General features: G+C 38.1%; 1 protein-coding gene across 4 annotated transcripts in view; it reads right to left on the reverse strand.

Moving 5' to 3' along the window:
- The window catches only part of LOC140463166 (solute carrier family 12 member 5-like), a 1,088,806-nt gene that overhangs the window by 355,220 nt on the left and 719,909 nt on the right, over positions 1–13,677 (reverse strand). The window lies entirely within an intron of this gene.

The following is a 13,677-nucleotide window of genomic DNA, read 5'->3' on the forward strand; positions in this document are numbered from 1 at the left end:
TCTGATATTTTTCTCTCATTCAATTTACCAAATTGTGACCTGGCATCTTAAAATTTCCACAGTCTCCATAGTTAGGTTATTCCATATGTTTATAACCTTCTCAATACATAACAAATGGGTATTGAACTGGGTATTTGCTTTTCTGAGCATAGGCTAAACTTTACATCCCTTTGTCTTGCTGTTTATGTTCATTCTTTTTAAAATCTCAAGTATTTCTGTAAAGTTATTTCTTAATCACATTTTTCCAAAGTAAATATGACTTTTATTCTTTATCTTACACTGCAAATCCAGCGCTCGATTTCATTTATTGCACCCTCCTGTTCCCCTACAAGTCTTATTCCACCAAGTCCATGGTGTCCTCCTGGGATATATTATTTAGAACTGTGCATAATGGTTAAGCTCGTATTGTAACAATGCTTTGCACAAGCTAATGATTACTGTCTGGTCTTCTTGTTTTATCCCTTGGTGTACAATCAACAAAATCCCATTTGCAATTTTGATCATCACTGCACATTCAGCTGACAGTTTAAATGTGTTTTCCATTAAATCTCTCACATCCTGATAACTGTTTTAACTTAGAAATGTGTCATGAACAATCTCAGGTGTTCAGTAGCAATGATGTCATCATGTATGGCAAGCAACCAATCACATTGCAGTATTCTGATAGACAGTAATCCAAGAAGTCAAAAACAAAACATTGAATGATTTATTTGTACGTCAAAGTGCACAGAAAACAAAGTAAGTAACCGGAATATACACGTAGGGTTAAGGCAGAAGTGAAACTATGACATATTTAATATTTAATACACATACAAATGTCATTGGGCAGTACAGAACTTGAGTACAGCTGAAGAAAAGAAATATTTTGTGCTTATCAGGACACTTTGCAAGAAATACCAATGTATAGTGTATACAATAATTTTGTTGAATCATGAAATCTGTTGTTGGACACCATAGTTGGAGTTTGCAAGCATGGGCTGCTTGGGCATGGTCAGTAACTTTAATGTTTGCAGACAGAACGTGTACATACATTGCACCTGTTTCAACTCAACAAAATAACTGATAATCGTTGTCTGTTTTGTTTCTCAGAGCAATGCCTTGACCAATCATTATCAGCATGCATGGTATAAAATTTAAACAAATTTGGCAGTTAACTCTCAATAATCATCTAAATGGCACATTCTCCACTGTAACATCTCAACCAGAATATATTTGATAAATCATACCACGCTTTTCTTCCAAACATAAGAAAGATTGTCTTCCCTTGACATTGGAATTTCTTGCGAGTTGTCTTGATGAGTGCAAGATGAAAAGGCTTGACAAATTGTGTCTACTTTCAAATGTAAAATTACTATTTTAGGGTCGGTATATTTTTGACAGTAACCACAAACTCAGTACACCGTTCAAAATGCAATTGTAGCTCATTCAACAGGTTGTAATTTTTTCAAACACTTTTACAGCTAGACTACAACTGGAAATTCTCATCAGTTTGATGATTTCCAATTGATTGCAATGTGGAAGAATTCTGCAAGTGCATCCCCTGGAGAAACACAGTATTGTCAACACCAACTTCTGAATTTCCATGTTCAAATGTAACAGTATGGGTCAGCAGTTGTTACTGTATGAGAGGCGCAGTGACAAGGCAAGACAATGGTTTTGCCATTAGTACCACTTCTACATTTTGGTCCATTGAATAATGCAGCATTGAAGGCAGCTATTTGACCATCGTACATATATTAGCTCATTGAAAGAAATGTCCAATTAGCCTTATTCAACTACTCTTCCCCAAAGCCATTAAATATTTGCTGCATCAGAGAAGTCTCTGTGAAAATATATTGAGGTCCACTAGAATCTGGGACAAATTCCAAATATGTAGAGAAAACTAGGGGAAACATTTATTAATTTATGTCATTAGTTCTCTTCCAGACAATTCTGGATTATCCAACTTTATTCTTCCTAAATTAATAAATGTGACATTCCAGATTATAGATTTTTATGATAAACAGAATGTCATGTACCTAGCAAAACAGTGTACTTGCTCCTGTAGAGCAGGGAACTTGCTTCATATTGTAAAATGCCCCAAAATATTCACATTAAACTTAATCTCTGTTTCTCTCTCCACAAATGTTCTCTGACTTACTAAGTTTTTATTTCGGATCTTCCTGATCTGCAGCATTTTACTTTTCCTTCATGATAAAGTCACTTTCAATAGTTCAGGAAGTTCTGTCAACTAGGATGCTCCCCTTTGAACTAAAGTCCTACCATACTTATTTAATATAGAAAAGCCAGCAATAATGTGCTTTAATTCAGAAATTCCCTGTTAAGACAGAAATACTACAATGCCCCTTTGGTGTTGGAAAACAGAGTGTTTGCTGCCATAATGATCTTGTGAAAAGTGTATCTGTGTGCAGTGGCTTGAAGATTGTTGTGAAACTCCCTTCATTTATTAGCTTATTGTTGTGCCTGTTAGTTATCACTGTCGCTAACAACTGAAAAGAAATCATTACCTAACTGGAATCACCTTATGTTTAAAACAGAAGTTCATTGACAACAAAGCAAGCTTTGTTTTGCATAAACCCACTGTTGGTGTTCATAGCAAGCACCCTCCTTCATTACTACGGTATGGGGTGGCATGGTGGCTCAGTGGTTAGCACTGCTGCCTCACAGCACCAGGGGCACAGGTTTGATTCCAGCCTCGGGCGTTTTGCACATTCTCCCTGTGTCTGTGTGGGTTTCCTTCGGATGCTCCAGTTTCCTCCCACAGTCCAAAGATGTGCAGGTTAGGTGAATTGGTCATGCTAAACATTGCCCATAGTGTTTCGGGGTTGTGTAGGTTAGGTGCATTAGTCAGGGTTAAAATGTAGAGTAATAGGGTAAGAGAATGGGTTTGGTCGATGTGGGCTTGTTGGGTCTGATTGAAACGTATAGGCTTATGAAAGGATTGGACACTCTGGCGGGAGGGAACATATTTCCGTTGATGGGGGAGTGCCGAACCAGAGGACACAACTTAAAAATACGGGGTAGACCATTTAGGACAGAGATGAGGAGAAACTACTTCACCCAGAGAGTGGTGGCTGTGTGGAATGCTCTGCCCCAGAGGGCAGTGGAGGCCCAGTCTCTGGATTCTTTTAAGAAAGAATTGGATAGAGCTCTTAAAGATAGTGGAGTCAAGGGGTACGGAGATAAGGCTGGAACAGGATACTAATTAGGAATGATCAGCCATGATCATATTGAATGGCGGTGCAGGCTCGAAGGGCAGAATGGCCTACTCCTGCATCTATTGTCTATTGTCTATTGTCTATTGTTTAAGGGCCTGTCTCCGCACTGCAGGGTTTCTACGATTGTTGAGATAGTAAAAGGATCAGGTTCTACAGACTGGCCATTTCTTGTGTCACCATGCTGCATGAATGAATCACTCCTCACATGCAATGACACACAACTTGTCATTTTCTTTGGATACTTCTCTAAGTGGACTGGGGACTGATCATCTCTCAAGGTACCATTTTACCATGATGTCCATTTGTTAAAGTGGAATCCTGCATGGACCTGCCATTTCTAGAGGTAACGTTCTGTATGCTCTTACAATTCCTTGCACAACTGCTCTATGTGGTTTGGAAGTTCCAAGGTGTACTGTGTTGCTTGGATTGGCCATTTCTTGTGGTCTTATTCTGCATGGACTAGCAACTCTGGAATGCTCATTAGCTTTTTTCCACTCTAACTGAGATCATCAGATTGCCAGACCTCAGAATGCCTTCCTGTTCACATGGACCATGTGGTGAGTTGTATATGATGTTAAAGTTACTGTAAGCATGTTTTACACTTTAATGTCAAGAGCAGCAATAATATCATTATAAGACGCAAGTAATTACTAGAATAAAAATCCTAGTTATGCTTAGTGAGCAAGAGATAGACAGGTTGTGAATCACCACAATTACTCGAGTATTTGTACCACTCGGCTACTAGTTGAGAAACGTTGTCAACCTCCCAGTGGGTTTCAAGGCATTACTGGATTTGCTGTGAATATGAGTTATATGAATATAATTGAAATTCATCACAGATAGTTTAGCTGCAATGGTATGGTGTAAGATTTGTATTGAAGGAAGATTTGTGTCCCTGATGTCTCACTTAATCTTGGAGGCTCAACTGAAACAGTGAAGTCTTATTCCTGCAGATAATAAGGAATTTGATTCTAATTCATCCTACTTCTTTCTCTAATGTTCAACCATTTTTTCTCTATACATTTCATTGGTTAGAAGTACAGCCTGTTGATCCCGCTGCATAAGCATGTCCTTTTTGGCATTACAGTGAATAAATTAGTATCAGGTAGAAGTGGAATCTTAACTGTTATTAAAGCAAAACAGGAGAAAGTGAGGACTGCAGATGCTGGAGATCAGAGTCGAAGAGTGTGGTGCTGGAAAAGCACAGCATGTCATCCCATACAGATTCAGATTGTAATTTTAACATGTTCAGAATATCTGATTTTATCTGGCTTGCAGTCTAATACTGAGATCAGAGATACCAAGAACAGCACAGAGAAATGACATAGTATACTTTAGCTTGTTTAAAATGTTTTAAAATAATGTTTCATTGCAACTTTGTGCGAAGGAAACTACAACAGGATTGTGAAAATGGAACACATTTTTCAATTTGAATAGTGGAACACTATTGAAATTCTAAGACAACAGGATCAAGCTTCTCAGAGACCAAACTGTAATAAGCTACTTTAAGCAGCCCATACCTAGTCTGTACCATTTAACCCACAATTGACAGTGATTATATTGACAAATCCACTGGGACTTAACTAGAGATGATGCTCCATTGGATGGACTAAATATTTGAGAGGGTCTGTCAGATGAAATTATGGAAAACCAACTTCCACAGTTTACTGGTAGAGCATGAGGCTGAAATTCTGCTTTTAATGAAATTGAAAAGAATGACTGGTTTTCTCCATAGTTTTATTTACAACAAACAAGATGGCATTTTGAGAAATCTTGCATTCTCACACAAAGTCAAAGTTCAACATTCCACATTATTTGGATTTGACTGGAGTCAAAGCAAAGATTCTAAAAATCTCAGGCCCAAACTCAACCCAGTCTGAACGCTCCAACTTCCAGTACTAATGGAGTCAGGACATGATGGAGAATAGGCAAGCAGCTCAGTTCCAGAAGTTGGTTATTTAAGTATCATAATGGGTGCCTCAGATTTGATTTTTTCTTCCAGGTTTAATCCTCCTCAGCTTGGTTCCAGGGCTTCGGAAAATTCAACAATAAATGTGAGGTAAGAACTCCTGTGTGGGAAGAGGTAAATGCCTTTGCAGCTCTACTTGTGGGACCTGCCAATCCTCCCTCCAGATTCAGCCATTCCACTGCCCCTCAATCATTTGGAAGCTACACCTTCAGGATTACTGATGCATCCCAATAGGATTAGTGGTATCGCACTCAAGATTCACTGAATTCCACCCCCTCCTCTAGCATCTCTACCAACATGCCCTGCTGTTCAATAACTGATCACTACTGCCTCAAGATCACACCATCCTCATGGAAAGATTCAGACCAACCACTGTTTTTTTAAGGCTGTTGGTTAGCTTCGTTGGCTGGATGGCTGGTATTCGATGCAGAGTGATGTCAATTTCCATATCCACTGAGATTACCATGAAGGTTTTACCTTCTCATCCTCAACTCCCACCTGAGGTGAGGTGACCTTCAAGTGAAAACTCACTACCAGTCAGCCCTATCTAATGAGAAAGCAGCACTATGGTGACTAATTTTACTTTAAGATTATAAGTATCTGAAAGGGTTAACTGACATCACAAGATAAGCTTTATTAATCAGGCTATAAAGAACTGTACCTGGGAAGATCTAACAAGTTCTATTTTTTGTGAGAGTATTTCAGTGATTGTAATGTAAATTTTCTTTGGTTGAGCTTGGTATCTCACAGGAGGCATTCACAGATCACAACTGTAATGTAATTATCAAGTAAGTGATATATAATAAACCCATTTACAGTTTAATAATATTGACCCTATCTTCTGCTGGATGCAGTGTGTGAACAACTAATTCAAGCAAGAAGGATTTGGGGCACTGAAATGACTCAAAGCTTCTCAGGTTGATCAGAATGTTCCATCAAAATTTTGCTTCACCAGGAGCCAGCAACAAGAGATGTTGTGTGAAGAGGATTTGATGTGAGTACAGATTGCAGAGTTGTGGCTGATCTGAAATTTACAGAGAGAGAAAATGGGAGACCAGCCAGGAGTATATTGGAGTAATTGAGCCTAGACATAATATCGGTAAGAATGAGAGAGTTAACAGCAGATGAGTTGAGACAAGGGGTGAAGTTGAATGAAGAAATGATGATAGAAATAGGTTGTCTAAGTGAGAGCATGAATATGGATTCTCATCTCAAGTTGAAATCTGACACTAAAGTTTGAGTAGCAGACAAAGCTATTCTCCATAAATAAATTAGGTTTTGTTTTCTCACAGCCCACAATAAAATTCAAGGTCTTGCCATGTACTAATGTGGAAACATGAATGTTTTTGCATGGAGATATAATTGCTGTAATAAGTGAATACCAGACAAGCACAGTATGGAATCCTACTTAATTTACAAGTTATTAGCTGTGATATAGCCTTTAAGACTGATATTGCATGTATATGGGAAACAATGACATAATGGTAATGTCAACTGGACTTGAAATCTAGACAACAAAGAACAATAACAGGCAGCTTAATGGCCTAGGAACATAGAGTCATCGAGTATACAGCAGACTCTTTGGTCCAACCAGTCCATGCTGAACATAATTCCAATGTGTTTAAATCTTAACAAATCAGTTGGTGGAATTTAAATTCAACCATAAAATTTGTAATTCAGTTGAAATCTATAAAGTTACAGCTGAACTGCTGTTGGCTGTCATAAAAACCCATCTGGTTCATTACTGTCCTTTAGAGAAGGAAATCTACAGTCATTACCTAGTTGGCCTTATATGTGACTCCAAGCCCAAAGACTCTTAACTGCTCTCTGAAATAATGCAACAAAATATTCTGTTAATGGGCCACAAATGCTGGCCTTACCAGTGACACCTCCTGTATAAAACAAAATTTATATTTCGCAATATTAAATTATTTGATCATGCACAATTAGTGTTATATTTTGTAATTTCAAAACTGTTAAATACTGTTTGATGACTTGTTTAATGAATTTTTAAAATTATGTTATCTCTCCAAAATATTAACTGCTAAGGAGATCTCATTCTCAATAAACAGACATTTGAGAATTGGGAATTTTCCAATTAGATTAGACTCTCTACAGTGTGGAAACAGGCCATTTGGGCCAACAAGTCCACACCGAAGCACTGAAGAGTAACCCACCCCCTACATTTACCCCTGACTAACGCACCTAACACTACGGGAATTCAGCATGGCCAATTTGCCTGACCTACACATCTTTGGACTGTGCACCCGGAGGAAACCCATGCAGACACGAGGCAAATGTGCAAACTCCACACAGTCACCTGAGGTGGGAATCAAACCTGGGTCCCTGGCACTGTGAGGCAGCAGTGCTAACCACTGACCCACTGTGCCGCAATCATAAACCATCAGCATTTTTGGAAATTCCATACACTGGAGATTCAAAAGACTCATAGACCAACAGGTTGTTACTGTGCATGTGATACTTCTGATCATGCATAGAACTTTCTGATCATTTACAACACTTCTCAGTAATGCACATGATCTTCCAGTGTTGGGTATCACTTTCAGACTAGATACTGATATTTTTTTCATTATGTACATGGTTTTCTTTAACCATAGTGATAAATATTTCTTCTCCACTGTTGGAAAACCTTGAGCTTGTCTTGCCAAAATTATAATGTTCATTATTAGCCAGTGAAGCCCAGCTGTCATTGCCAATGTGAGGTTTAAATTGTAGGGTCAAGAATCTTGCATCTTAATATAATAATAGAAGTATAAAATGCACAAAGTATGTAGCAGCTGAATTGTGAAATAGAAAGGGAAATGGACTATTCAGGTATTGCTGTGCATCACAGTCTAATCCATTTCCTTGCTGTCTCAAACGCTGATTGACTTAGTGTGCGTGTTCAGTATCGATCTTGCCATATTGTGTAACAGAACCATTTGGTTATGTTAAAATCTCATGCACTACCTAACACCAAAAGTATATCGATCTCACTGTTGAAATAAGGTCAACTTGGCTTTTAATTTATCTGATCAACAATGTCATAACAGTGTTATTCAGTGGGATTGTTAACTGTGGCATTCAGTGCCTATTCTGCTAAAAATGCAGATAATTGGATAAAGTATCTGAAGTTCTCCTTCCTGCACCATGCTTTCTGCTGTGCACTGACCATTACCATCTTGTTTCTACATTGCACTGGATGTAACCCAGAGACTGGTACCTTTCAGATTTTACTTTTAAACTCTTCACTTACTTAGCTCTAAAAAATCTGACCTCAGGACTTCATCTATATCGGTGACACTTAAGAAGCTTAACTCAGAAGCTCATGTGTAGGTGGCAAGATATTAGCATGGATGGAGGAATGGTTAACAAGCAGGAAGTAAAGTTGGGCCATTTTCAGATTGTCAAGCTATAACTAGCCACAGGGATGTATTCTACATCCTCAACAATTTACAATCTGTAATTGAAGGAAGGGACAGAATATATGGTTGTCAAATTAGTTGATGACAAATTTTGATCAGAAAATAAGCGGAGGAAAACAGAAGCACAACATGCACCAACATGTGTGACTCACTCCCTGCCCTCTGCAGAACATTCTGCAAATTCTCCATGATGTCCTTTATATTGGCACTAAGGAGGCAACACACATTGCATGACTCACAATGACAGTCCAAAGGAACTCAATTGTCCTTTCCAGATTGTGGAATTTCCTCAAACAACTGCATTTCTACACTTTACTGTTCCCACCTGTACAGCTCTTTGGTTATCAGCACTGGGTCCTGATGAAGGACTTCTGTCCGAAACGTCGATTCTCCTGCTCTTCAGATGCTGCCTGACCTGCTGTGAGTTTCCAGCACCACACTCTCCACCATGGTCTGGACTGCACTCCTTCAGTATATCATTACTCCCAGCAGTCTCTAACATTCCGTATCTGTTTGAGAGGGGCACAAATCTTAAAGTTTCCTGCTCTTCCTACTCTTCCTGATGGCAAACCACCTTAATGCCGATGGGACAATCCAGAAAATTCTCATGCGTCCTGTTACTCCCTCATGACTCCATCTGCCCCTCTAGCTTAGAAAACTCAAGCAACTGGAGAGTCCTCCTACCCTCCGAAGACACCTAATCTCAGCTGAGACTCCAATGCAGTGCTGAGAGATCACTACCTTGTCACAGTTGCTTTCTCCCAGTTGTGATGTTAAACCATGGCTCCATTCGTTGTCTCAGGTAAATGTGAAGAGCCTATAGCCCTGTTTTGTATGAGATCAGGGATATTTTCCCAGGGTCATGGCAGACATTTGGCTCTCAAACAACATGAATGATATTAGATGCAGAATATCTGGTTGTAATCTCATTGCTGTTTGTGGGGTTTTGCTGTGGTCTTCTCTACAAAAGAGCAGTGACTGCACGTTAAAAATGTCCATTGGTCATTGGGATGTCCAGATACTGAGTTAGCCTATTGGAAACTCTCAATGCAGCAACAACAGAGACAATGGAGGATGTTAGGAATCAGACTGAAGAACAAAAAACATTGCAGGGGTAAAAGTCTGTGAAAAAATGAATTGTTCAATTTAATTAAACATAATAGTTTAGGAATCGTCTGTTGACAATTAACCATATCAGAAATGCTCTAATTGTTTAAGTAAAGAATAAATTCCTTTTAATTGTATTGTCTCATGAAAATTCAGTTTTATTCACTCTTAAGATGTTTTCTCTGTATCATAAATTAGCTGATGTTTCATTTCTAGTGTGTAATATAGACTGCTTTAAATCAGAATAATTATTCTAATACTTTTTTTTTGAAGCATTGATTGATTCATCTTGGCCATGCTCATTAGAGTACTTCTGGCAAATGTGTGATATCTTGAAAGCATTACAATTTATGACAGAACAAGCTAAAAATATAGTTACCAGTCTATTCAAACATGCAGATGTACTTGTCGATATTGTCAGGAGTTAGTCATTTGAAATGCCTTTCATTCTACTTGCTGTACAATATGCAAATACTCATGATAAATCAGGTATGCAAAGGAAGTCCACCAGGTTAGTTCTCAGTCTGAAGCATGTGAATCATCAAGTTACCACTTTTCTGAAAAAGCTGGAACACTACATTGCAGAACACATGGGGTGGCATGGTGGCTCAGTGGTTCACACTGCTGCCTCACAGCGCCTGGTTTGACTCCAGGCTTGGGTGACCGTTTGTGTGGAGTTTGCACATTCTTCCTGTGGCAGTGCTGGTTTCCTCCGGATGCTCAGATTTTCTACCACAGTCCAATGATGTGTAGGTTAGATAAATTGGCCATGTTAAATTGCCCATAGTGTTCAGGGATATGTATGTTAGGTGCATTAGTCAGAGGAAAGGTAGGGTAGGGGAATGGGTCTGGGTGGGATACTCTTTGGAGGCTTAGTGTGGACTTGATGGGCCAAATGGCCTGTTTCCACACTGTAGGGATTCTATGAAAACTTAGTTGATTAAGATTTTAAAAATGAGGGACAAGAGATTGTGTTCAAGTAGACAGTTTGCCACAATTGAATAGATTAGAGAGAACCGAGTGTTCATAATTTTAAATTGAATCAGACCAGAATGATATTAGATTACAGAAGGTGATTCACTTCTCTGATAGGAATTGCATAACATTAATAAGGACACAGAAAAATCCTGAATGAGATTTTGATGTGTAAGTGGAGTTGAAGGAGAAGTTGTCATGATTTTATTAACAAAATTGCTGTGGTTTCTACCCGTTTCTTTGCCTCTCCAAGAGGGTCACATGACTTTCAGATAGGGTGGGGAGTATATGAATTTTGATCAACAAGACATCACAATTGTATGGGACAGGTTGGATGGACCAATGTATTTTGCCTCCATCATTATTGTCTATCTGTTGGCACTGGCTGATGCTACACAGCTTTTTGCACATCATATTAGACTTTGGAAGTTTTGTGGAGAAGATCTGGTGCTTTCTTTAAGAAGTGAAAATCTCAGATGAAACAAAGCCCAAAGTTATTCAAGAAATAAGTGTCAGAAGTCCTTGGAAGATCAATGTTTTATCTTTTCAAACCTAGATAAACAAACCACTTTCTTCCTTCAATGGGATGATCACGAGTTAGTAGTGCCAATGGCAAGAACAGAAATAAGATTTGCTCATATATAGCAGCTTTAATATTATAGTGATGTGCCAAAGTACTTGCAACCCTATGATGCAATTTTATAGATGGAGTCAATGTTGTAATATAAGAAATACAACAGTCAATTTGTACACATCAAACATTAATTTTGTAATAAGACCAATTTATTTAAATTGAGAAACATATGATGCAATAGTTAATCAACATAATGTTTTTGAGGTTTCGGGGATCTTACCAGTTAACTGAAGAGACCTAAATTGCCTCTTCCAGTGAGGGCTCACTAAACCAGGCCCCAATCAAGTATGAACATGGCCACTAGTGGGCCTTCCTTGTAATAAAAATCCCAAAGGCAGAAGTCTCAGCCACTACTAGTTGCCAGCATACTCTGGAAGAGAAGCCCCAGAGTCCCAGGATCATGGAGAAACCAGGATAAATTTAAGTACCATGGGGGTGTGAAGGGACATTGGAGAATTGTCAGGTTGGGGGTTGCAGTGAACAGGAGGCTGGAAGAAAGGGTATGCGTTGGCTTCCCCCTGCTTGATGTCTCGGTCCTCAAGCAGACACTGATTGTCGTTGATTGAGGAACATTACAAACTGAGGTGACAAACTGCCCAAACAAGGTAGCAGCTGTTGGGAATACCACATGTTGATGGGTGAGTCTGCAGCTGGATCTGCACTGTAGAAGTGGAAGTCTTAAGCTGTCCTAAATGGGTCACTTCAGAGCCTCAATTGATGTTGTAGTGGAAAGATCAACCATAATTCTTCTCTGCCCCAAAACTTTGAAGTTTGAATGCTCCACCAAGTAAATGCCTTTCCCAAATTAACTTTGTTACTAAAAGTATCTTATTTTCTCTACTCTATTTTCTGCAATGTATATGCTTCTCCGTTTTCAATCTTTTTCTACATTATTATTTTCATGACCATATAGAAGGCTGTTAATTCAAACAGGAAGAGTTGCTGAATATATCTAGTAACTAAATATGACAATGAGCATAATTCCTTAAAATTAATCAAGGCAGAAAAATTACTTTTGGAATTTTGGATTGTTGGAAATCATTTTTCTTCAGTTTTCACAAAATATAAAATCTGAAATCCAACTAAATAATTTTAGATCCTCAGTGCTATTAAGTAAAAACATAATGATGATTTAATAGAAATCATTTCAATTTATTAAAAAAAAACTTGAAAAAATGCCTGGCCTTTCAAATTTGATTCAATGATTTGGGCCTGGCACTTAATCAGCATAGAAGCTATTTGCTGTTTATACACAGTAGGAAAACACACGTTATCTCTTAATTAGATCACTTCTTTTTAGAAAGAAGTGCACCATTTTGTTTTCATAAATCACCGTTGGAAGAAGCAAGTACTTTGCCTGGTTGGAAAGGCAGAGTGTTGCAAACAGGACCAATAAATTTATATCATGAGGAGTATCCAGGCACTAAAGTACAATCGATTATCATATGTTTTACTGTTTCATAGAAGAAAGGAAGAAAGTAAGAGCAGTGAAAAGTAGAAAGGTAAATGAAAGGTATATGCTGCCTAGAAAATCACAATACTCATAATCAAAAATAATCATATATCATTACATCACAATTCTCAAAGTTTTCACTTAACAATATGTATTATCATTCTTTACCTTTTGTCAATGCACCTGTAAATTGGATAGAAATTGCAGCTCATAAATAAATTAATTGTATGAGCCTTCATAATGTAGCATATTCTGTCAAATTAGTTGCAACAATGTTTTTCATAAGAAAAGCACATATTTTGTGTTTGTCTGCTTCATGGCTCATTACCATCAGAGCTTCTTAGAGCTGAGAAAGAAATGTTTTAACATTAATTTGTATTTTCTAGAACACTGCGCAATAAATATGAAATAGGTTCTCCCTTCCCATAATATGCTTGAGAAATTTGCTCTTGCTATGGATGCTGTAGCAGGGCTGCAGTTATTGTTCTGAAAGAGTTATTGTTGGCCTTTGGTCTCATTATGGTGATGGTACTTCAAAAATAGGGTTAGATAGCAGTTTCCAGCATTTTAACTCATTAGCAAGGGAGGAACTGCAATATATGTACAAACTAGCACGTGTGACGGGAAAAATAAATGGAGTGGATATTTTTGCTGTGACTTTGATGCTTTTAATGTTGAGGAGCAGGGAAGTGCTATCAAAGTAAGTTTGTTCTGTTGTTGTTTTATCTCTTATAGATAATACATAGGATATGTTTGCAGTGACATTTTAACACTTCAAGCCTCATAAACTGTGATACCATCATAGCTTTCTTTTCAGCCAACTTTGATGCTCCTGACTCAGATTACATTCTGACTTGTTTAGCATTTATCATCAGTTGAAGGAAGGTGATAGAGAG

The sequence above is a fragment of the Chiloscyllium punctatum genome, chromosome 37, assembly GCF_047496795.1.
Source record: "Chiloscyllium punctatum isolate Juve2018m chromosome 37, sChiPun1.3, whole genome shotgun sequence".
In the NCBI taxonomy this organism is placed as follows: Eukaryota; Metazoa; Chordata; class Chondrichthyes; order Orectolobiformes; family Hemiscylliidae; genus Chiloscyllium; species Chiloscyllium punctatum.